Here is a 24693-nt window from a genome sequence, read left to right as displayed (position 1 = left end):
ATAACTTTTACATCAGTGTTTATCAGGGACATTGTCTAAAATTTTCTTTCCTTTGAGTCTTTGTCTGGCTTTGGTATCAGGGTGATACCAGCTTCATAAAATGAGTTCAGAAGGGTTCTTTCCTTGAAAAGGAATTGTTAAAGGCATAGGAAGAGAACCTCCTAGAAGTCAAGTACATAAACAGTTTATTTTCATAGCCAGTTTAAGCTTAACAGTATAGAGAGTTTGAGCAGAAAGACATAAAGCATAATGTATTCATTGACCTGAATTACTTGTATTTCCTAAATTTTCTATGCTCTTTCTCACTTCTGAGGTTGTTGACCATGATGTTCCCATTGTTTGGAACACTGTTCTTCTGCCATAACCTGTTCACTCTCTCCTTTTCCTTTAGATCTCAGCTTGGATATCATTACTTCTGTTCAGATTTTCTTTGTCTCTAAAGATTGGGTTGAGTATTCTTGTCCATGTTTGTGTTTGCCTCTTTACTTGCCTTTCTCTCCCTCTTTCCTTCAGGTTCTTGTTCTGTTCCCACATGGTAGGGGCTCAACAACTGTTTCTTGAATCAATGAATGAGTAATCAAAACTTGACTAAAGAGTTTTAAATAGCTGCCATTATCTCTGCATTTTGCTTTTCATAGAGAAGTGGTAAAGATATGCATACATTTTCTGAAAAAACTTCCAGAGGGTAACCTGGATGAGTGCATACTTGGCCTAATTTGCTATTTCTTCTATGGCTTGTATGTAGTACTCTACAGTTATCATTGATTTACCATACCAAAAGAACTTGTACATGATGTAAATATTCAATTATTGACATAAGTCACTATACCTTAAGTCTTTTCCTAAGGCAGGGAGTAGAACTAGTGCATTTAAAGATTTCAAAAAGAACTAAGCAAAAACTTTACTCCTTATATTACAGTAAATTCATCCCTAAAAAATCTTGTTTTACAGCAAAAAAGCCATAATATCTGTTTTTTATAATGTTTATTATAAAATTATAACAAAATTCTTATATTTCTGTGCATTCAGGTTGATTGGGTATTATAATATTTTGTTTTTCAGTATAATTATCTTTGTGGTATTATCATAACATAAAGTAGGTTGTAAATACAATTTTCACATGATTATTATTTTAGGTGGGATGAAGAGCTGTAATGGTCATTAACTTCTTCTTTTTTTAGTACTGGGAATTGAACCCAGAGGTGCTTAACCACTGAGCCACATCCAAGCTTTTTTCTTTTTTTCGATTTTAAATTTTTATTTTTTTCTTTTATTTAATTTTTAAAATTTTTTTAAAAAAATAAATGACAGCAGACTGCATTATAATTCTTATTACACATATACAGTACAATTTTTCATATGTCTGGTTATATATAAAGTATGTTCACATCAATTCATGTCTTCATGCATGTACTTTGGATAATGATTTTTTCTATATTTTATTTAGAGAGACAGAGTCTTGCTGAGCTGCTTAGGGGAGTTATTAACTTCTTTCTTGAATCCAGTTGAGAGACAGGTTCTATATAAGGTGGATCTCTCTTTATCACTAGATCTGACTCTTTTTTAGAGTTACTGTTTTTTTTCTGTATGTAATAAGTTTTATTGTTATATTTACATATCAATTTTTATATTTGTGACAGAGAAGAGAGATTTTTTTCCTTAGAATTTCAAATCCAATGGAAATATTAAGGTCTAAAGTACTTAAAAATTTTTTAGTTGTAGATGGACACAATGTCTTTATTTTTGTTTGTTTATTTTTATGTGGTACTGAGGATCAATCACAGGCCTCACGTGTATGAAACAAGTGCTCTACCACTGAGCTACAACCCCAGCCCAGGTCTAAAGTATTTATATAGGTAAATTAACATCTTTTAATTATCCTATTACAAAATGCTATATAACTAACATGTGGAAACTTATATTAAAATAACTATTTCTCTTTTCTATGTCTGTGATTGGCTGAGAGTCAGGTGATATAGAATGGTTAGGTTTGGCTCTAGGTTGTGGGTTGAGGGACCTGGTCTTCTCTGCATGTCTTTTATTTTTCCTGGACAAGCAGCTACCAAATGCATGATCTCATAGTGAAAAGTGGGAGCACTAGAGAACAAGCCCAATTCCACAGACATATTTTAGTCTCCTTCTTACATCACATCTGTTAACAGGCTATTGTAAAGGGGATAGTTTTACTGATTTCAAAGCAGTCACATGGCCAAACCCAATACCAATGATGGTTTCATTCAGTCTCAGTAGTCTTTAGACAAATGTAAATTAAAGCAAAATAATATTCTATTTCACACCTATGAGATTGGCAGACATTTAAAAGACACCCATGGCAAAGAGCATGGGTTTCAAGAAGGATGAAAATAGGAAATAATGCATTTTATTACATCATTCAGCCAAATAAAAAGTTATCCACTTGGGGAATCTCACATTCCCCAAAGGTTCACATTTATAACTAACTGAGGTTAAGGTTGAAAGTTTTATTGGGTATTGATTTATGACTGGAGAATCTTTAAATTTTCTGCCAATTCTCAAATTGTGTATTTTAATGTACAAAGAGATTTGGAGAAAGATTATCTAACCCAGTAATTCTCAGCGAAGGGAGAATGGGTGGATCATATGGTTTCTGTGATAGAACAGGAGAGTAAAAGGGTGACAGGCAGAGGCATGTGTAATCTGAAAAATTACTTCTCATTATTCTGTAATTTTCTCCATTCCTACCTCCTGATGGTCTGTAGAATAACATTTACAGTTTATTCTCCTTTATTTCCTGATAAGGAAACAGGTCCAGAATGTTTAAAAGACCTAAGGGTACACTGCTATTTATTAGCAGATTGGCTTAAAATTCAGGTTTCTTGGCTTAATATAAAGTGACTAAATGTCTTCCATACTCAGACAGATCATTGTTAATTAAGTGCTGACATGAATTTTGTGATTATAAGACACTGAACTGCTCTACTTGAGAATTACTTTTGCCATTCTTTTTCATTTATTGTAATCATGTTTGCAATGGTGGAAATCATGAACAAATTTGCTAGTCAGAAAGTCTACATTAAACAGATTCTGGAAGCAAAAATCACTTATGGGTCATGAGCTTGTGTCATTATAAAGCAAAGTTCTCTTTTGTAGAAGTTTGGTATTTTCAGTAATTAATTTTTTAAAAATATTTTTTTCTAGTTGTAGATGGACACAATAACTTTATATATTTTTATGTGGTGCTGAGTATCAAAACGAGTGCCTCACACGTACGTGCAAGGCAGGTGCTGTATCACTGAGCTGCAACCCCAGCCCAGTAATCAATGTTTTAATAAGACTGATTATATCAGTCTAATGTTGCACATGTCATGATTGGAATCCTAGACTTTCCTGATGTTTCCCAGTGGTATTGCTGTCTTGTCAGTGCTGTCCAAGCCCAAATCGTCTGTTCTCACTCACATGTTGGCCTCATTGCTGATGAGAGTAATCTTAGAATGGCTGGGAGATTTACTTTAATGCACTCTGACAGTTGTGTGGTTGAAATTGCCTCAGTCTATGAAATCTGGTCTGCAAGACAAAAATGCTAAACTGATCTCAAGGGAGGAAGGACCTGATTGTTTTTATTAGTATGTCCTGTTATCATTTCGGAGGAAGCTGAGTATGCACATTAGGGGGCAGTGTTTAAAAAGCTATTTTCAGGCGATGGAGTCAGTGCTGGTGCAGAGGTGAAGTTGCACAGCAGTTTTTTCATCAGGCCCTGCAGCTAGTGGGCCACAAAGCAGGGGCATTGACAAGTAAGATAGAAGAACCAGGTTGTACTCTGAATCGAGAGAAAATTCAGGTGGTAGGGCTCCAGGGCCAGGCAGTAACCAACAGGAGGAAAAGTGCTTTATAGAGTGTGGGGCGGAGAGCTCTATGTTATCACACCTAGCCTCCTGAAATGTCTTCCTAAGACTCTTTTTGAAATGAAAAGCTTAATTATAATTAATCCACATGTGTATACAAGTAAAAATGGAGTTTCTCCCATTTTGAAGGGCAGCTCACCAAATATTTGTTTCTCTGAGAACTTAGAAACTCAATGGAAAGTCAACAGAGAATAAGAAGGATGGAAGAATTAGATGTATGTTCACCTAAATTTAGTTTCTTAAGAGCAGAAAGTGAAGTTAAAAAGCAGACATTTTGGATGCTATGTGATATGTTGTTGGATCAGAAAGTATTGCCTGGGGTTGGGAACATTATCAAAAATGAAGCCGTCTTTGACAGTGGTTTCTATCCAGTTGTTAAAGTTTGTCAGTTAACAGCTCAACAGACCCATCACCTTGTGAAGATGTTAAGTGATTTCAGCATTTTCTTTTATAGGCACCATAAAACAGGATCTTTAAACAGTAAAGTAGAAGCGTTTTAATTGTTAATACCCCTGCAAAGTAACTGTGTGTCACTTAGGGGAGAATAACAGAATGACATATTTCTGTCTTCATTGTCAAAACAAAAACAAAAACAAAAAAACCCTCCTCAACATGTTGATGCATGCAAACTGCAGCTAGAAATACTATAATCATTTGGACATCTAGCTGAGGATCTGAACAGCAGGGGACCTGTGTGGTCTGTACACTAATAGGCCATCTGCTAAGTCATATGAAACTTGCTCTACTTCAAGGCCTATTGATTTAGTGCTTAAGAATGAATAAAAGGGCTGGGGATGTGGCTCAAGCGGTAGCGCGCTCGCCTGGCATGCGTGCGGCCTGGGTTCGATCCTCAGCACCACATACTAACAAAAATATTGTGTCCACCGAGAACTAAAAAAAATAAATATTAAAAAAAATTCTCTCTCTCTCTCTCTCTCTCTCTCTCTCTCTCTCTCCTCTCTCACTCTCTCTTTAAAAAAAAAGAATGAATAAAATTCTATTGCCATCAACAACTTGTGAAATACCCTTGTAATAGCTTTGAGAATATAGATACAAAGATGAAGGTCACTGGAAAACTCTATTTGGAATTATAACTCTTGTCTTACCTGATTTTAGCAATAAATCCAGTATTTGGGGGAAAAAAGGCCAAAACTTGATACTAAGTGGGAAATATCAAAACTGTCTTCCTACAAAATGTTTAATGATATCTAGCACTCCTCCAAGGAAAGAACAAATTATACAACTCAACTATCCAACAAAGTAAACGTATCATCCACAGTGGGGCTCTCAGAATTATTTAGTCCAGCACATAAAAAAGAGGAAACTACAACTACTTAGAACAGATCTCAAAAGTTGCAAACCTGGATTTTCTAACAGTGAACTCCAAACTAATATGACAGATGGTTCTTGTACCTTAAATGTTGGCAGTCCTCAGTGCACTAAATACAACCACCTCTGTGTTCTCCAAGTTGTGAAGAAGGATGTCAAAAACAAGGAAAGTTAGTTTCATACTTTTCTTCTACCTAGAGAAGCACAATATGGATTTTTCGAATGCTCAGATTTGTCTTTCCTATTCTGCAACTGCAGAAAATACTCCATCATGATAGCAGTGTTGAAGATTGGACATAATAATGGAAAAAAAAATGTTTGTGTGCCCTTTCGAGAAAGAAAAACAGTGCATTTTTTCCCCTAGTGGGTAGAAAATAGGTCAGAAATAAAAATTATTTCAGGATGCTAATATTTTCTCTATCTGTAAAGTATCTGACATTTAATTTCCTCCATATTTTTATAATGTTTACTTCCCTTATTTAATAGAAACTTGTAGAATATCTATGACACAGGTAAATGAAGTTACTGTAGTATTTAAGAACTGCTATTCTTATTATCTTTTTAATGTGTGTCATCTTTCCATCTTATGATTATTTTTCCCTTACCTTAATTAATCATTAAGATATTTCATTGGATGTACAGCATATTCCATTTATGTATATTTAATATGTATAGCAATGACAATAATAATTTTAGAGTGAAAAAAGGCTACCATTCACTAGACATTACTTTTGGAGAAAATAGCAATGTTTTTATGTGAACTAATAGTTAGAATCTGTGAAGGTACATATTTATACATTTTTTCTTTTTTAAAAATTTGTTTTTTTTATATATACATGAAAGTAGTGTATTTTGACATATTATACATATATAGAGTAGAACTTATAATATATAGGATCCCATTCTTGTGGTTGTACTTGATGTGGAGTTTTCCTGGTGGTGTATTCATATATGTACATCGGAAAATTATAGCAGATTCATTCCACTGTTTTCCCTATTCATATCCACTCTCTCCCCCCTTCATTTCCCTTTGTTTAATCCACTGAACTTCTGCTTTCCCCCTCCCTAATTGTATATTAGTATCCACATATCAGAAAGAACATTTGACCTTTGGTTTTTTTGCAATTGACTTATTTCACTTAGCATAAAAGTCCCCAGATCCTTTCATTTACCAGCAAAAGTCATAAGTCATTCTTTTTTTATGACTGAGAAATATTTCTTTATCCATTCATCTGTAGAAGGGCACCAGCAGTTCCATAGCTTAGCTATTGTGAATTGTGCTACTGTAAACATCGATGTGGCTGTGTCACTCTAGTATGTTGATTTTTAACTTCTTTGGGTATATACTGAGGAGTAGGATAGCTGAATCTAATGGTGATTCCATCCAGGTATTCTGAGGAATCTCCATACTGCTTTTCATAGTGGTTACACCAATTTGTAATCCCACCAGCAATGTATGAGTGTATCCTTTCCCCCACATCCTCAACAATATTTATTATTGCTTGTGTTCTTGATAGTTGCCATTCTGACTGGAGTGAAATGAAATCTCAGTGTAGTTTTAATTTGCATTTCTCTAATTTCTACAGACGTTGAACGTTTTTTTCATATATTTGTTAGCCATTTATAATTTGAAACAGGGTCTCTCTAAGTTGCTTAGGCTGGTCTCAAACTTTTGATCCTCCTGAGAAAGCTTTTTAAATCAAAGCAACCACTGCATAGCCCTTTATACTTGTAGACTTAAAATGGTGCGTCCCTTAACAATTTAATTTTAAGTTGTACTTTTTTCCTTTGTGTCTTCCATATATGTTATTTATAAAAGTTTAGCAGTAAGACTCCTCTTTACATTTTAAAATATTTCTTTTTCTTTATTTTTTTTGTTCACTTCATTACTCCTTTCTTTTGGAAGGATAAATATATTATATTATTGATTACACTACGTTTGTGGGAACATTGTGTATATCAAATAAAATTTCTTATTTTTCTTTTAGAAAAGGGGTTGGAAAAATGCCATTTTGACTTTTGTGAATTCCTCAATGGCATCTTTTTAATCTTTTGCCTTTCATGGACAGAGTGCAGAAATCCTCATAAAGTCCTCATGCAGGACCTCTGGACTTAATTCACAGGGAATATTCAACAGAGTTAGACTTACTCTTTAATTTTAAATAAAAAATGCTTTAGAGTTGTATGAAGCAAAAGAATAGCATTTACTAGAACAAAGGTAAAAAGATGGTCAAGATAGTTTTTAGAAAGAACATGTTAGGCAGATTTGTCCTTTTTAGATATTAAGGCTTATTATATAAGAATAATTAAGACAGTGTGGTACTTACATAAGGAAATAGATATAGACCATGTAATAAATTCTGGAGCTCAGAAACAGACTGCCACATATGTGGAAGTGTGTGTGTGTGCGTGTGGTGTGTGTGTAACATATTTATATATATAAATTTGTATGGGCTGGGGATGTGGCTCAAGTGGTAGCGCGCTCGCCTGGCATGCGTGCGGCCCGGGGTTCGATCCTCAGCACCACATACCAACAAAGATGTTGTGTCCGCGGAGAACTAAAAATAAATAAATAAATATTAAAAATTCTCTCTCTCTCTCTCTCTCTCTCTCTCTCCTCTCTCACTCTCTCTTTAAAAAAAATTTGTAGCTTAAACTGTAGATCATTAAAGAATGAATTCTAGAGTAAATGATGGTGGAATAATTTTTTATCCTTATGAAAAAAGTTAAAATTGAATTTCAAGTTTATTGGAGACACTAAAGTGATGTTCCAGATAGATTTAAGTTCTGTATATAAATAGCAAAACTTTAAAACTTTTAGAAAGAATAATTATGGAATATCTTCATGAGCTCAGGATGTGGAAGAATTTTGTATATAACACACAAAAAGTATAAACTATAAAGCAAAATATTCATAAGCTTGACTACTTATTAAAAATTTAAGTTTTTATGTATCAAAAGATACCATAAACTAGGCAAGGTGGTACTTGCCTATAATCCCAGCAACATGGGAGGTTGAGGCAGGAGGATTGAAAGTTCAAAGCCAGCCTCAACAGTTTGGTGAGAACCTAAGCAACTTAATGAGGCCCTGTTTCAAAATAAAAAATAAAAAGGGCTAAGGATGTGCTCAGGGAATATGCACCCCAGGGGTCAATCTCTGGTGCAAAAACCAACAAAACCAACCAACTAACCAACCAACAAACAAAAAAACTAAAAAGTAAGAAGATAAGTCATAGATTTTTGGAAGACAGCTGACAAAGGATTAGTATCCAGAATAAAAAAATTCTTTCAAATCAAAAATAAAAGAGGAGAGAGAGAGAGAGAGAGAGAGAGAGAGAGAGAGAGAGAGAGAGAGAGAAAGAGAGAGAGAGGAAGAGAAGAGAGGAGAGAGGAGGAAGTGAGGAAAGAAGGAAGAGAAACAACAGAAAAATGGGCAAACTCCAAAAAAGAAATCCTTTAGTAGGTAGATAAGGATAAACTACTCAATCTAGGTAATCTTTATGTAAATGCAAAATGAAACAAAATATTCCACTTCTCACCCATGAACTTGACAGACATTTTAAAGTAAAACAGTACAAATTATGAGTGAAGCAAGGGTAGCCTTGAACAGTGGTGGTAGTACTGTAAATGGTATATCCATGTTAGCAGGCTATTTGGCAAGCTCTTGTGAAATTTAATGAGTCTACCCTCTGACACACTGTTTTATTTTTACATATATACTTATGGGAATGGAAATGGAAAGTGGAAGTTTCCTAAACTTTCCAGAGTTCAGAAATAAAAGTGAGGAAAACAAGTTACAAAAGATGATATACAGAATGACACCATTTACATAAAAAGTTAAAATCATGCAAAATGTTATATGTATATATTTAGTAATTCCCTCATGTGTACTAAAAATGTAGATATACATGGTAATGAAAAGTATTAAATTCCAGAGAATGATTATCCTTGGAGAGTGAAGAGAAGGCATATGGGCCAGGGAAGAAATACACACAGGACTTCAACTATATTTGTAAAATAAGCTGTCTGGCTGATATGTATTTGTTATTCTGTGTTTTACAATTGAAATAATAGTAATGAACGATTAAGAAATGTTCAAGTAATTCTCTGCTTATTTCCTTGTTTCTTCTCTTCATTGCCTCCCCACCCCTAAACAAATATTTCTTGAGCTTCTGCATATTCCTGGCTGTGTTGAGTGTTTAGAGCAAACATTGAAGACATGGTTCCTGCCTTTAAGGAGCTTACAGCCTAGTGCTAGAGACATTTTATAAACAAGTTAAAAAATAAAATATGCTGTATATTAACAAATTGTGCTGTAATGAAAGAGCCAGAGAGAGAGTACTGTGGTAGAGGCTAATAGAAGAAAGATGATTAGGGAAAGCCTTTCTGGGGAGGTAACATTTAATAGACATCAGGGATGAGAAGAAAATAGCCATGTAGTGAGCTGGAGAAGAAGTAGTTCATGGAGAGAATACCAATTACAATGGGCCCAAGGAGTCTAAGAAAACCAGCATGCCTGGAGTACCAAAACTGAGAGCAGAATGCCAGAGAAGACACCTCAGAGGTGGCTGCTGGAGGGGGTTCAAGCACTAGAGGATAGGATCATAATCTTTAAAAGAAATAGGACTCAATTCCTGGTGACTTGTCTCATTATGAACTCTGGATATTAAAGTGAGGCTCATGCTTTGGAATGTAGCTTAGAGTGTCCTTAGATTAAGGCTGCTATAATGTTTCAAAGTAAATCACAGAGAATGTGAGCCCAAATATGTATGAACAGTTGTCTAGCCATTTCGTTGTATATTCATATCCTGGCAATGAGGATACAAAACAAAACAAAACAAAACAGTGCTGCCATTAGATTCTTATGGGATGAGCTAGTCTTTGTCTGTCTGTCTGTCTCTCTCACACATACATACACACATATATATATTCACCATTTTCTGTATATTTACCACACAAACCCTTCATTCATTTATTTGCCTATTTACTGTGATGATGAGGTTCAAACTCAGTGCCTCATAGATACTAGGCAAGTGCTGTACCAATGAGCTATATCCCCAGCCCCACATCTTCTAAAAAGTTAGAATAAGTAGAAATCAGCCTGTTCTGTAAGTCCATAAACTTTTGAAAAGGAGAAAAAGAAGGCTGAAGAAATGGAAAAGAAAGAAAAAGGAAGGGAGGAAGGAGCAAGTGAAAAAAAAGGAAGAAAGAAAAAGAAGGAAAGGGAAAGAATCCAAATTAAGTCAAATGAACTATCAAATATCAATAGGCAAAGTTTTGTTTTGTTTTGTTTTGTTTTTTAAACTTTAAGAACCACAGTCTAAGCTGGGCATGATGGCACAAGCTGGGAGGCTGAGGCAGGAGGATTCTTTGAGTCTAGGAGTTCAGATCAGCCTGGGCAGTATGGCAAGACCTTGTCTCAAAAACACAAAACCAAACCAAAACCAAAACCCCCAAACCAAACAACCAACAAACATATACCACCCCCCCCAAGAAAAAAAACCTCAAAAACAAAGTGAAAAATCTAGTAGTCCAGGTTAGTTCATTTCTATACTGAATAAATATTCAGTTATGGATATGACAGTTTTTGACACTAAAAGGTCCTCTCATAGTCACAATAATTGAAAACTACTGTTATAAATTGATGGGTGTCTCTGTTGTTCCCTCTCCTATCAGTAAATATTTTTTCTCTAACTTCAAGGTTAGTGATCTTTAGCAAAAGTATGGCTTGACATTGACGTTTCATACTAAACTCATTATTTAAACAGATAATGACACCATCTCTGCAGAGGAAGAAAAACCATATAGCTACATGGTTTTAAAACATAGCCCCTAGGGTTGGGGTGGTGGCTCAGTGGCAGAGCGCTTGCCTGGCATGCATAAGGCACTGGGTTCGATCTTCAGCACCACATAAAAATAAAACATTCTGTCCATCTATAACTACAAAAAAAATTAAAAAAATATAGCCCCTAAAGCTAAGGACTGAGATTATATTTTATCTGTAGATGTGGACCATTTCCAGAAAGTGACTGCATGCCTTAATTTTGTCCCCCAGTGCATAACCTTTTTATCTTAAAATATTTATTCTTATCCATACATACATTACAGATGTATTACAAGCAGACACTTGCATTATTGGCTCATTTTTCTTGTTCATGGATAAAATCCCGGGCAAGTCCTATACATTTTTTAATGCTTATTCCATTTTAAAAAGTTCAGTCCAATCTAATATCAGAATTTCAGGCTCTTGTCCACTTTATGATTTCCATTTTTCTCCGATGATTGTTTATACTCAAAGTGATTCTGTTAGGATCACCTTGTGCTATAGGCAGCCCATATGGTAGAATTTCTCTTCAGACAAACTAGTTCTGTTCTCCTTATGGGTCACTTGGCCTACAGGGGGAACACCCTCTTCCTCTTTCTCACTGTTGACAGGAGTATAGTTTATTTCAGAACTCTGTTAGTTCTGCTGATGTAACCATAACATCTTGTCTTTGGTATTTTTTTAAGGTACTTGCCAGGTGCTTAGATATTTCCAAATTCCCAGAACATAGGCTAAAGTCTCCAATGCTTGTTTTGAAGTCTGTCTCATGTGGTTTAAAGTAGGCAGGTTTTCCTTCCCCTATGTTGAGAAGCAGTGCATATAATAGGCTTTTTCCAAGGAAATCCTTGCTAGAGGTCTTATTTATCTGTTCACCTTTTCTCTAGTACTTCATCAATGGGTGATAAGATAAGGGCAGGAGATCTGATTTCACAATCTTTTAGTACATCCTGCATTGGTGTTCTGTCGTAAAGGGCATTCTTTGGGGGTTTGAAACTTCAGCATGGACAAGGAATCTTGTGAACATTCTTTAATTCAACTTTTGCTAAAGAAATATGTTTTTCTGGGAGTAAAGGATAACACTTCAGAATTTATGTAGATTCTTTCCATCTTTGCTTCCCTCCTTTCTGTTTTCCTTTGAGTATGTATAAGGGATGAAAATGCATAATGTCTTTTCATCACCCATCAAATGGGTCATGGATGACACTTCTATAGCAAAAGACATGTTAGCAAGAGAAAAGCATAACAAATTTTACTTAGGAAGATTTTATGGGCTATGGAAGCCTGCAAGGGTAAAGTTCCAAACACTCAAGAGAAAACTGTATTTTTATGTTTGGTTTGATGAAGAAGGGACAGTTACATAGCAAAGTGCACAAAAAGGCATGGTTTTATGGTAATAAATGCACGGAAATTTAAAAAGATAACATTAAGTAGAAGGAACCTGAGATTTTTCCCCTCATAGTTAAGTGTGAAAAGATAATATTTAATAGGTTAAATATTTAATAGTTTTTCCTTTATGAAACCATGGAATTAATAAAATCACTTAACAAAACATAGATGAAATGATTCTCTAGTATGTTCAAAGAGATGATACTACTCTTCTTAAAAGACTTCTGCTGATATGTAGAGTGTCATGATATGCAAGTGAACACCATTTCATGACAATATTCACACATAAATGTGGGATCTTCTCCAGTTCCTAAGTATTTTTCTTTTCCTTTTACTATTGATTGATAGAAGAGAAATCAAAGACTCAAATAGGAAGCTGAGCTGTTTTTCTACATGCACTAAAATTGTAGCATTATTCTGTGTCTAAAAATGTGGTATAAATCTAGTATGACTTTTTGCCCACCAGAATTAGTTGGATTCATATTTGGACTCTAACTTCTAGTGTCTGGATATAATAGTTCCCAATTTAAAGAATCTTTTGAAGAACAGAGACCAACAAGAGGGAAAATATGACAGTGTTCGTTAATGTCAAAGCAGTAGTTATTTCAAAACCTTCCCAAATTGAATGTTTCATAAATTGTGCCAGATAAACGTGCCAAGATTTAGACACCATCCCAAAACCCTGTCATCAGAACTAAATCGTTTTCCCTTATGGTAATAGGCTTGGAAAGTAAATCTATAAATTTAAAGAAGCAATGCTCGATAAAAAGACATTTTATACTTGAAAGGATAAAGAATAAATGTTAAAGTTCAGAAAGCATTTATTTTATGAGTGCTAATGATTTTTTCCATTCTTTAAATGGCCTTCCAAGGCAGCATTAGTGCAATAATAACAACTTTCAGCCCTTTATTTGAATCACAGTATGTTTAGTCACAAAGGTCAGAAGTATATGGAGTAAGGATCATGAAACATGAAGGGTTGGGATGTTCGTAGAATACCAGATTATGGAATCAGTGAAATCTTATTTGTAAAAAAAAAAAAAAAATCAAACCCATAAAAGATTTTCAAATGAATAATGTCAAATTTCAAAATTTTGGCAAACAGTTGATTTTAAGAAAGAGTAGCTATCTAAAACCCAATTAAAAAATGGGCAAAAGACTTGAATAAACATTTCTCCAAAGAAAATATGTAAATGACAAGCACATGAGAAGATGTTCAACATCATTGTCTAGTAGGGAAATACAAATCGAACCACAATGAAATACCACTTCACACCCCTTAGAATGGCTGCTATAAACAAAACAAAACAAAACAAAACACCAAAACCCCAAACAAACAAACAAACAAAAACCCAGGAAATAGCAAGAGTTGGCAAGGAGGTTGAGAGATTGGAATCCTTGTACGCTATTGGTAGGAATGTAAAATGTTACAGCCACTGTGGACAAAAGCATTGGGATATGAATGTAACTACTACCACACAGAAATTCTACTTCCAGGTATACACATGAAAGAATTGAAAGTAGAGTGTTGATGTGGATTTGTATATGTATGTTCATAGCAGTGTTATTTATAATAGCTAAATGAGGAAGCAACCCAAGTGTCCACTGATAGGTGAATGAATTGTATATGCAACAATGAAATATTATTCAGCCTTAAAAAGAAAGGAAACTCAGACACATGCTATAACAAGTATGAACCTTGAAGATATTATTATGGTAAATTAAATAAGATAGTCATGAAAAGACAAATACTGTTTTAATTCTACTTAGATGAGGTATCCAGAGCAGTCAAATTTTATAGAGACAGAAAGTGGAATGGGGCTTTCCAGGGTATGGGCAAGGAAAGCATCATAAGTTATAATTTGTTAGTCACTAACTATTTAATAATAGTTACCATTTAAAAGTGAAACATAGTTCCACTTTTTCAACATGAAAAAGTCATGAAAATTGATGTTGGTGATGTTAATACAACAATGTGAATATATTTAATGCTATTGCATTCACTGTATGCTTAAGAATGGTTAAAATGGTAAATTTTATGTTTTATATTTTTACCATAATTTTTTTTATTGGTTATTCAAAACATTACATAGTTCTTGATATATCATATTTCACACTTTGATTCAAGTGGGTTATGAACTCCCATTTTTACCCCGTATACAGATTGCAGAGTCACATCAGTTACACTTCCACTGATTTACATATTGACATACTCATGTCTGTTGTATTCTGCTGCCTTTCCTATCCTCTACTATCCCCCCTCCCCTCCCCTCCCCTCCCCTTTTCTCTCTCTACCCCCTCTACTGTAATTCATTTCTCCCCCTTGTATTATTTTTCCCTTTCCCCTCACTTTCTCTTGTATGTAATTTTGTATAACCCTAAGGGTCTCCTTCCATTTCCAAGCAATTTCCCTTCTCTCTCCCTGTCCCTCCCACCTCTCATCCCTGTTTAATGTTAGTCATCTTCTCATGCTCTTCTTTCCTACTCTGTTCTTAGTTACTCTCCTTATATCAAAGAAGACATTTGGCATTTGTTTTTTAGGGATTGGCTAGCTTCACTTAGCATAATCTGCTCTAATGCCATCCATTTCCCTCCAAATTCTATAATTTTGTCATTTTTTAATGCAGAGTAATACTCCACTGTGTATAAATGCCACATTTTTTTTATCCATTCATCTATTGAAGGGCATCTAGGTTGGTTCCACAGTCTTGCTATTGTGAATTGTACTGCTATGAACATCGATGTAGCAGTGTCCCTGTAGCATGCTGTTTTTAGGTCTTTAGGGAATAGACCCAGAAGGGGAATAGCTGGATCAAATGGTGGTTCCATTCCCAGCTTTCCAAGAAATCTCCATACTGCTTTCCAAATTGGTTGCACCAATTTGCAGTCCCACCAACAATGTACAAGTGTACCCTTTTCCCCACATCCTCGCCAGCACTTGTTGTTGTTTGACTTCATAATGGCTGCCAATCTTACTGGAGTGAGATGGTATCTTAGGGTGGTTTTGATTTGCATTTCTCTGACTGCTAGAGATGGTGAGCATTTTTTCATGTACTTGTTGATTGATTGTATGTCCTCCTCTGAGAAGTGTCTGTTTAGGTCCTTGGCCCATTTGTTGATTGGGTTATTTGTTATCTTATTGTCTAATTTTTTGAGTTCTTTATATACTCTGGATATTAGGGCTCTATCTGAAGTGTGAGGAGTAAAGATTTGTTCCCAGGATGTAGGCTCCCTATTTACCTCTCTTATTGTTTCTTTTGCTGAGAAAAAACTTTTTAGTTTGAGCAAGTCCCATTTGTTGATTCTAGATATTAATTCTTGTGCTATGGGTGTCCTATTGAGGAATTTGGAGCCCGACCCCACAGTGTGTAGGTCGTAGCCAACTTTTTCTTCTATCAGATACCTTGTCTCTGGTTTGATATCAAGCTCCTTGATCCATTTTGAGTTAACTTTTGTGCATGGTGAGAGAAAGGGATTCAGTTTCATTTTGTTGCATATGGATTTCCAATTTTCCCAGCACCATTTGTTGAAGATGCTATCCTTCCTCCATTGCATGCTTTTAGCCCCTTTATCAAATATAAGAAAGTTGTAGTTTTGTGGGTTGGTTTCTGTGTCCTCTATTCTGTATCATTGGTCCACCCGCCTGTTTTGGTACCAATACCATGCTGTTTTTGTTACTATTGCTCTGTAGTATAGTTTGAAGTCTGGTATCGCTATACCACCTGATTCACACTTCCTGCTTAGCATTGTTTTTGCTATTCTGGGTCTTTTATTTTTACATATGAATTTCATGATTGCTTTCTCTGTTTCTACAAGAAATGCCATTGGGATTTTGATTGGCATTGCATTAAACCTATAGAGAACTTTTGGTAATGTCGCCATTTTGATGATGTTAGTTCTGCCTATCCATGAACAGGGTATATTTTTCCATCTTCTAAGATCTTCTTCAATTTCTCTCTTTAGGGTTCTGTAGTTTTCATTGTATAAGTCTTTTACCTCTTTTGTTAGGTTGATTCCCAAGTATTTTATTATTTTTGAGGATATTGTGAATGGAGTGGTTTTCCTCATTTCCATTTCAGAGGGTTTGTTGCTGATATACAGGAATGCCTTTGATTTATGCGTGTTGATTTTATATCCTGCCACTTTGCTGAATTCATTGATTAGCTCTAATAGTTTCTTTGTAGACCCTTTTGGGTCTTCTAGGTATAGAATCATGTCATCTGCAAATAGTGATAATTTAAGTTCTTCTTTTCCTATTTTTATGCCTTTAATTTCTATCGTCTGTCTAATTGCTCTGGCCAGTGTTTCGAGAACTATGTTGAACAGAAGTGGTGAGAGAGGGCATCCCTGTCTTGTTCCAGATTTTAGAGGGAATGCCTTCAATTTTTCTCCATTCAGAATGATGCTAGCCTGGGGCTTAGCGTAGATTGCTTTTACAATGTTGAGGTAAGTTCCTGTTATCCCTATTTTTTCGAGAGTTTTGAACAAAAAGGGATGCCCTTTTTGCTTTTTCTGCATCTATTGAGATGATCATATGGTTCTTATTTTTAAGTCTATTGATGTGGTGAATAACATTTATTGATTTCCGTATATTGAACCAGCCTTGCATCCCAGGGATGAATCCTACTTGATCATGGTGTACAATTTTTTTGATATGATTTTGTATCCGATTCACCAGAATTTTATTGAGGATTTTTGCATCTAGGTTCATTAGAGATATAGGTCTGTAGTTTTCTTTCTTTGAAGTATCTTTGTCTGGTTTAGGAATCAGTGTGACGTTGGCCTCGTAGAATGAATTTGGAAGTTCTCCCTCTTTTTCTATTTCCTGAAATAGCTTGAAAAGTATTGGTATTAGTTCCTCTTTAAAGGTTTTGTAAAACTCTGCTGTATACCCATCTGGTCCTGGGCTTTTCTTAGTTGGTAATCTTTTGATGGTTTCTTCTATTTCCTCAATTGATATTGGTCTGTTTAGGTTGTCTATATCCTCCTGTCTCAATCTGGGCAGATCATATGACTTAAGAAATTTATCGATGCCTTCACTATCTTCTATTTTATTGGAGTATAAGGATTCAAAATAATTTCTGATTATCTTCTGTATTTCTGAAGTGTCTGTTGTGATATTGCCTTTTTCATCCTGAATGCTAGTAATTTGAGTTCTCTCTCTTCTTCTCTTCGTTAGCATGGCTAAGGGTCTGTCGATCTTATTTATTTTTTCAAAGAACCAACTTTTAGTTTTATCAATTTTTTCTATTGTTTCTTTTGTTTCGATTTCATTAATTTCAGCTCTGATTTTAATTATTTCTTGCCTTCTACTTCTTTTGCTGTTATTTTGCTCTTCTTTTTCTAGGATTTTGAGATGAAGTATGAGATCATTTATTTGTTGGTTTTTTTCTTTTTTTAAGGAATGAACTCCATGCAATGAATTTTCCTCTTAGAACTGCTTTCAATGTGTCCCATAGATTCCGATATGTTGTGTCTGTGTTTTCATTTATCTCTAAGAATTTTTTAATTTCCTCCTTAATGTCTTCTATAACCCATTGATCATTCAGTAACCTATTGTTCATTCTCCAAGTGATGCATGATTTTTCCTTCCTTCTTTTATCGTTGATTTTCAGTTTCATTCCATTATGGTCAGATAAGATGCATGGTATTATCTCTACTCCTTTATATTGTCTAAGAGTTTCCCTGTGACATAATATATGATCTATTTTTGAGAAGGATCCATGTGCTGCTGAGAAAAAAGTGTAACTGCTTGATGTTGAGTGGTATATTCTATATATGTCAATTAAGTCTAGGTTGTTAATTGTGTTATTGAGTTCTATAGTTTCCTTATTCAACTTTTGTTTGGAAGATCTGTCCAGTGGTGAGAGAGGTGTGTTGAAGTCTCCCATGATTATTGTATGGTGGTCTAATAGACTCTTGAACTTGAGAAGAGTTTGTTTGATGAACATAGCTCCACCATTGTTTGGGGCATATATATTTATGATTGTTATGTCTTGTTGGTGTATGGTTCCCTTGAGCAGTATGTAGTGTCCCTCTTTATCCCTTTTGATTAACTTTGGCTTGAAATCTATTTTATTTGATATGAGTATGGACACTCCTGCTTGTTTCCGAAGTCCATATGAGTGATATGATTTTTCCCAACCTTTCACCTTCAGTCTATGTATGTCTTTTCCTATCAAATGCATCTCCTGTAGGCAGAATATTGTTGGGTCATGTTTTGTGATCCATTCTACTAGCCTGTGTCTCTTAATTGGTGAGTTTAAGCCATTAATATTTAGGGTTACTATTGAGATATGGGTTATCCTTCCAGCCATATTTGTTTATTTATGTTACTGAATATGGTTTGTTTTCCTCTTTGATTATTTTCCCCCCTTTACTGTCCTACCTCCCACTGTTGGTTTTCATTGTTATTTTCCATTTCCTCTTCCTGTAATGTTTTGCTGAGGATTTTTTGGAGAGATGGTTTTCTAGCTGTTAATTCTTTTAACTTTTGTTTATCGTGGAAGGTTTTAATTTCATCTTTCATCTTGAAGCTTAATTTTGCTGGATACACAATTCTTGGTTGGAACCCATTTTCTTTCAGTGCTTGAAATATGTTATTCCAGGATCTTCTAGCTTTCAAAGTCTGTGTTGAGAGATCAGCTGTTATCCTGATTGGTTTACCCCTAAATGTAATCTGCTTCCTTTCTCTTGTAGCTTTTAAAATTCTCTCCTTATTCTGTATGTTGGGCATCTTCATTATAATGTGTCTAGGTGTGGATCTCTTATGATTATGCACATTCGGCATCCTGTAGGCTTCTAGGATTTGGGATTCTGTCTTGTTCTTCAAGTCTGGGAAGTTTTCTCGAATTATTTCATTGAATAGATTGCTCATTCCTTTGGTTTGGAGCTCTGTGCCTTCTTGTATCCCAATGACTCTTAAGTTTGGTCTTTTAATGTTATCCCATATTTCTTGGATGTTCTGCTCATGGTTTCTTAACAGTCTTGCTGAGCTGTCTATGTTCTTTTCAAGTTGAAATACTTTGTCTTCATTGTCTGATGTTCTATCTTCTAAGTGTTCTACTCTGCTGGTAGTATTCTCAATTGAGTTTTTAAGTTGGTTTATTGCTTCCTGCCTTTCTAGGATTTCTGTTTGTTTGTTTTTTATAACCTCTATCTCCCTGTATAGTTGATCTTTTGCTTCCTGGATTTGTTTATGTATTTCATTGTTGAAGATATCTTTCATTGTCTGATTTTTGCTGTCTAATGTCTTCCTTGAGACTCCAGATCATCTGAAGCATGTATCTCCTGAATTCTTTATCTGACATTCCATCTGCTGCAGATATTACCTCTTCTAACGTTGAGTTGACCTGCATTGCTTGTGGTCCTTTCTTTCCTTGTCTCTTCATACTGTTCGTGTTTCTTTCTGCTTACTGAGACTGTTGTGTTGTTGAATTTTCCCCCTATATATTTGTATTACTCTTGTATAGTTGCAAAGTCTCCCGCGCAGGCGCGGGCAGGGGCTCTGCTCCTTCTCCAATTGGGGCACTGTGCCTACCGCATTGGCAGCCCGCTGGGCCTGTTCTGCTGGTTGGTAGCAGGTGCGCCTACCTTGCAGGCATGTGGGGCGGCTCTGCCACTCCCAGGTTGCTGGGCCTGACCTGCTGGTGGGTTGCAGGTCCGGCTACCTTGCAGGCGCGGGGGGAGGGCGCACACCTATTTGTATTTAGACAGTTACTTGAAATGGAGGACGTAATGCTTGGGATGAAAGTTGGGGGGAAGGGGAAGGTAGGTGCTCTTGAAAAGAAAGAAGGAGAGGGAGATAGATAGCATAGAGGAGAATGGAAAGAGCAGTAAAACTTGGAAGGGGAGAGAGAGAGGGAAAAGGGAGAGAAAAAATTAAAATGAAATAGGAAATAAAATTAGGTCTTAGAGATCCATTTTCTTCTCTTCCCGTAGGCAAAGCTGTGCCCTCCGGGCTGAGTTTTGCCCTCAATGTGTCAACAGCAATCCCTGTAAGGCGGTTCCTGGGAGTCTCTCAATCCTGTTAGTCCAGAGCCGTTTCACTTCTACGGCCCCTCCTCCCCTTCCTCCTGCCAGCCAGCCAGGTCCTGCTCACTGGAGGCAGTTCCCCAAGGATTTGGTTACACTTTCAGCCCCACCGAGTGCTCTATTTCCCTAACTACTGAGCACTCTCTCTGTCATTCATCTAAGCCCCAGTGCTGTGGAGCTGTTGTCTGGGAGTCAATTGTTTAATTTTTCCGTACCCCTTTGGTGGGCACACCTTCGGAATCTGGCAGCTAAGACCATTGGTGTCGCTGCTGGTGGTAATAGGAGTTGGGATTCGAGGATCCCCTCTACTTCCCTCAGCCCCTACAGTCACAACCACACTGCTGGCGGTAGGAGGAGTTGGGGGTCTGGAGTGTCCTCTGTTTCCCTCCGCCCCTACCGTCACACCCTCTCAGTTCGCGGTTGGGGGATTTGGGGGTGGGGAGTCTTCTCTGCTTACTTCTGCCCCTACAGTCACGCCCTTGTCACTGGCAGTAGGGGGAGTTGGGGGTCGAGAGTCCTTTGGCCCTTACGGTCACACCCACGGAGAGATTTTGAAGTTTCCCGGTTTTTTGTATCTGGTGTGGGTGGGAGTCACACACCTGCTAAAGTAGATTCCGCTGGGAAGGAATCTCTTTGGCCGAACTTTGGTGACTTCCCCTCTCTGCTATGGTGGGCCCCTGGCTCCTTGCCGGAGTGTCCGAAGGGAGGGGTGGAACTGGCTTGTCTCTGGTCTGACACAATCTCTGGTTTTAGTTCCCAGTTCGCTATTTCGTAAAGGGTTGGTTAGATTCCCTTCACGCTGTCTCGGGGGGGGAGCCGTTCGCCGGGTGGGCGGGGCTGTTAGTAGAGCCGGGAGGGCACGGGCTGTCTGCTGGGCCAGGCGGGGACACTTCTCGCTGTGCCGGGCCGCCGGGGGCTGCCTGTAGAGCCGGGCAGCTGCGGCCGTGGCTAAGATCCGGGCGGGTGGGGTGGCCGTTCGCTGAGGGAGAGCTGGGCCTCCCGCGACAGCGAGATGGCGGGTGCCGTCTGCGGGTTCGGGCGGGCCGAGCCGCTCAGGGCCACTGGCCGCTTTCTGAAGTGGCCGGTGGCCACGGGATTGTACCTCTGCACCCGCCGGGGGGCCGCCTGTAGAGCCGGGCAGCTGTGGCCGCGTGGCTACGAGCCTGGCAGGCATGGTGGCCGTTCGCAGAGCAAGAGCAGGGCCTCCCTGGGACGGCGGGTGCCGTCTGCAGGTTTGGGCGGGCCGCGCCACTCTGGGCCGCTTGCCGCTTGCAGAAGCAGCTGGTGGCTGCGGGACTGGACCTCCGCGCTATGATTCTCCTGTGATGCAAACAGCAGAAATGAGCCCCAGTTCTCAGTCAGCTACGTGATCAGGAGGCAACAACACGGGCAACTGTGATTAATATCACAGTTTAAGAACAGTTTCATGTTGTTAAACTGTGATATTAATTAGATTGAGTGTATTAAGTGTTTTCTTCACCTACAATATTTTTAACTTATAATGGGTTTATCTGGGTAGAAGTCATGGGACATTTGTATTTATTTTTGGATTGCAGAAATTGTTGCAGTACAATGTAAAATTTTAGAAATTATCTAGTACAACATTTAAACTGTGTATATATTTTTTTAAACAAAAGCTAGCATAGCTAGGTAATTAATTGTTGACTAGATGCCTTCTAAGTCTGTTGTCAATGCTCAATTCTTAAAAATGATAAATAGCTTCAACTCTATATAGAAAATGAGTATAATAAATAACCCCCAGATCTCAATGCTTTTATACAATAAAAAATTTCAGTAGTTTAATTCTTTCTTGTGTCTTTCTTTTTCCTTTGGTGCTGAGGATCAAACCCAGTGCTTCATGCATGCTAAGCAAGCACTGTATCTCTGAGCTGTATCCCCAGCCTTTTATTTCTTTCTTTAGTCATAGTCTAATGTGGGTCAGAAAGGTTTTGCTCCATGCAGTCATTCAGGTATCCAGCCTTATTGACCAATAGGATAAATTAAAAACAAGTGACCTCCTTCTCTTAAAATCAGTAACAGGGGCTGGGGATGTGGCTCAAGCGGTAGCGCGCTCGCCTGGCATGCGTGCGGCCCGGGTTCGATCCTCAGCACCACATATAAACAAAGATGTTGTGTCCGCCGAGAACTAAAAAATAAATAATAATAATAAAAATTCTGTCTCTCTCTCTCTCTCTCTAAAAAAAAAAATCAGTAGCAGGTGTGAAGGGCTTAGGAAAGGCCCTGTGAATGAGGGACATTTGAGCAACAGTCTGAAGAAGTGAGGAAATGGTTTATACAGTCTGTAGGAATCATATCCAGAAAAAGGGCATTCTAAGCAGAGATTAGTTAAGTGCAAAGGTCCTAAGGTAGAAGTGAGCTTTGCTTGATCAAGGAATATCAAGGGGCCAATATGAGGTGCAGAGTGGGGGAGGAGAAAACTAACAGAAAATTAAGTTAGACAGGTAGTTGGGGACCAGATTCCATGGATGTTGTGGGAAGTTATAAGGACTTCATCTTTTACTTTTAGTGAGGTGGCAAGCCCATGGGGGGATTTTTGAGTTTGTCTTATGTTTTGAAAGAATGAAGCAGACTCCAGTTAGAACTGTATTGCTTTAATCAATTAGAGGCTGATGGTGCCTTGGACCAGGAAGATGGTGAATGTGGTGATAAGGGGCCAGATTCTAGATATGTTTTAAGTTAAAAGTGACAGCATTTGCTGATAAATTGAATGTGAAATATAAGAGAGAGAAGAATCAAGAATGACTAAACAGGAATATTTTAGTATATTAGTTAGGGTAAACAAAATTCTTGATTGAATAAGTCCCACATCTCAATGATTTGTCAGTAGTTTAATTCCTTCTTGTGTCACAGCATGAGTTAGTGTGGGGGTTTTGGTACCCAATCATCCCAGAACCTGTGCCTTTTCATTTAGTGACAACCATTTCCTTACGTATTGGAGTTCTGCAGTGGATCCTCTTAACCCAGCTTTCAGATATGTGGAAGACTACATGTAGGAGTTATGAAGATCAACCCAACAACAGCAAGATAAACTGGAAGAAACCCTCATCTAGGTATATGTGATAAAGTTCATAATGATAATTCATCAAAGATTGACGATTCTAAAGACATACAGTTTCTTGCTTTAACTGCCTGATCCTATGATTAAGTTAGGGCCACAGATATCATTTGCTGTTCCTGTGCCTTCCCTGCCAACCACCCTGGCCATGAATTGCTTTCAGAAGTATTCTTGTTTCCACCCTTTCTGCTTTTCTATAAGTATCAAAGCATCCCAACATTCGGTGAACTTTTACCAGTCTTCATCTACTTTCTCCTCTGTTATGTATTGGGAACGTGGCTATAGAAACAGAAAAAATGGGTGGGGCTGATGAAGAACAAATTCTGCTTCTGGAAAACTGTCAGTTGTTCTTTGACATAGTTTACCAATTCTAGAATTAATGCTTGTTGTAGGTTATCTTTGGAGAATTTTGTACTTGTGGATAGAGACATTTGGCCTCTTGCCTTGTGACAGTTCTTTTGGAAAAAGAATGAGCTTGAAAAACTGTTACTAGTGTCCTTCCAGTTGGTCATGCATAATTGAGGAGTTCCATTCCAAGAGGATAATTTATATGATTTTAAATAAAGGAAATGAAAGCAAGAGGTTTTCTGCAAAATTATTTTATTTTGCTCTTTGAGGAAATATGCACATGTACTACTTTGCAGGAGTAATGTTTCTGTTATAGGACAGAGGAAGCCTAACTCCCAGTTCTGTAAATGAAGGAATAAAAGGGGAATATTTGTAATTGGATATCATCACAATTAGTCATCTCAGTTATAAAAGTCAGGTGTGTCTTTAGGAGGTAGTGACCAGGCCCTGTTAATGCAGATTGTTAATGAATGGCCTCTTGCCACCAGTGGTACCAAATGATGATGGTAGTAATGTGATTGTTTGGATAAAGTGAACATTAAGTAGACAAAAAAAAAATCAAAAACTTCCTAATGAGTAAAAGGTTGCACAACCAACACAGATAAAACCTTAAAGCAGAAATTAAAGATACTTTGATAAATAAGATTCCTTTAATCCAACATCCCCCGCCCCCCTAGAATTCTAAACCTTTGGTTCACTGCCTTGTAAAAAGTGTTGTTTAATTAACTAAGACCTGTTAAAGATAAGGAAGTCTAACCCAATCCCTGGGTTATTAGGATCATGTTGGGAAAATAGTAACTTTTTCCCCCAACTCA

General features: G+C 37.1%; 1 protein-coding gene and 2 pseudogenes across 11 annotated transcripts in view; all 3 read left to right on the top strand.

Annotated features, from left to right (window-relative positions):
* The window catches only part of SUGCT (succinyl-CoA:glutarate-CoA transferase), a 728181-nt gene that overhangs the window by 63704 nt on the left and 639784 nt on the right, over positions 1–24693 (top strand). The gene's annotated exons all lie outside the window — the stretch shown is intronic.
* Positions 3345–4551, top strand: LOC308645250 (endonuclease 8-like 3; annotated as a pseudogene). The gene is made up of 2 exons: positions 3345–3459; positions 4041–4551. The product of its transcript is annotated as an endonuclease 8-like 3 (transcript).
* Positions 4612–5581, top strand: LOC308645249 (endonuclease 8-like 3; annotated as a pseudogene). The gene is made up of 2 exons: positions 4612–4633; positions 4925–5581. The product of its transcript is annotated as an endonuclease 8-like 3 (transcript).

Source organism: Spermophilus citellus, assembly GCF_964194105.1.
Source record: "Spermophilus citellus genome assembly, chromosome: 3".
NCBI classification, from domain to species: domain Eukaryota; kingdom Metazoa; phylum Chordata; class Mammalia; order Rodentia; family Sciuridae; genus Spermophilus; species Spermophilus citellus.
This window is presented reverse-complemented; position numbering and strand designations above follow the sequence as displayed.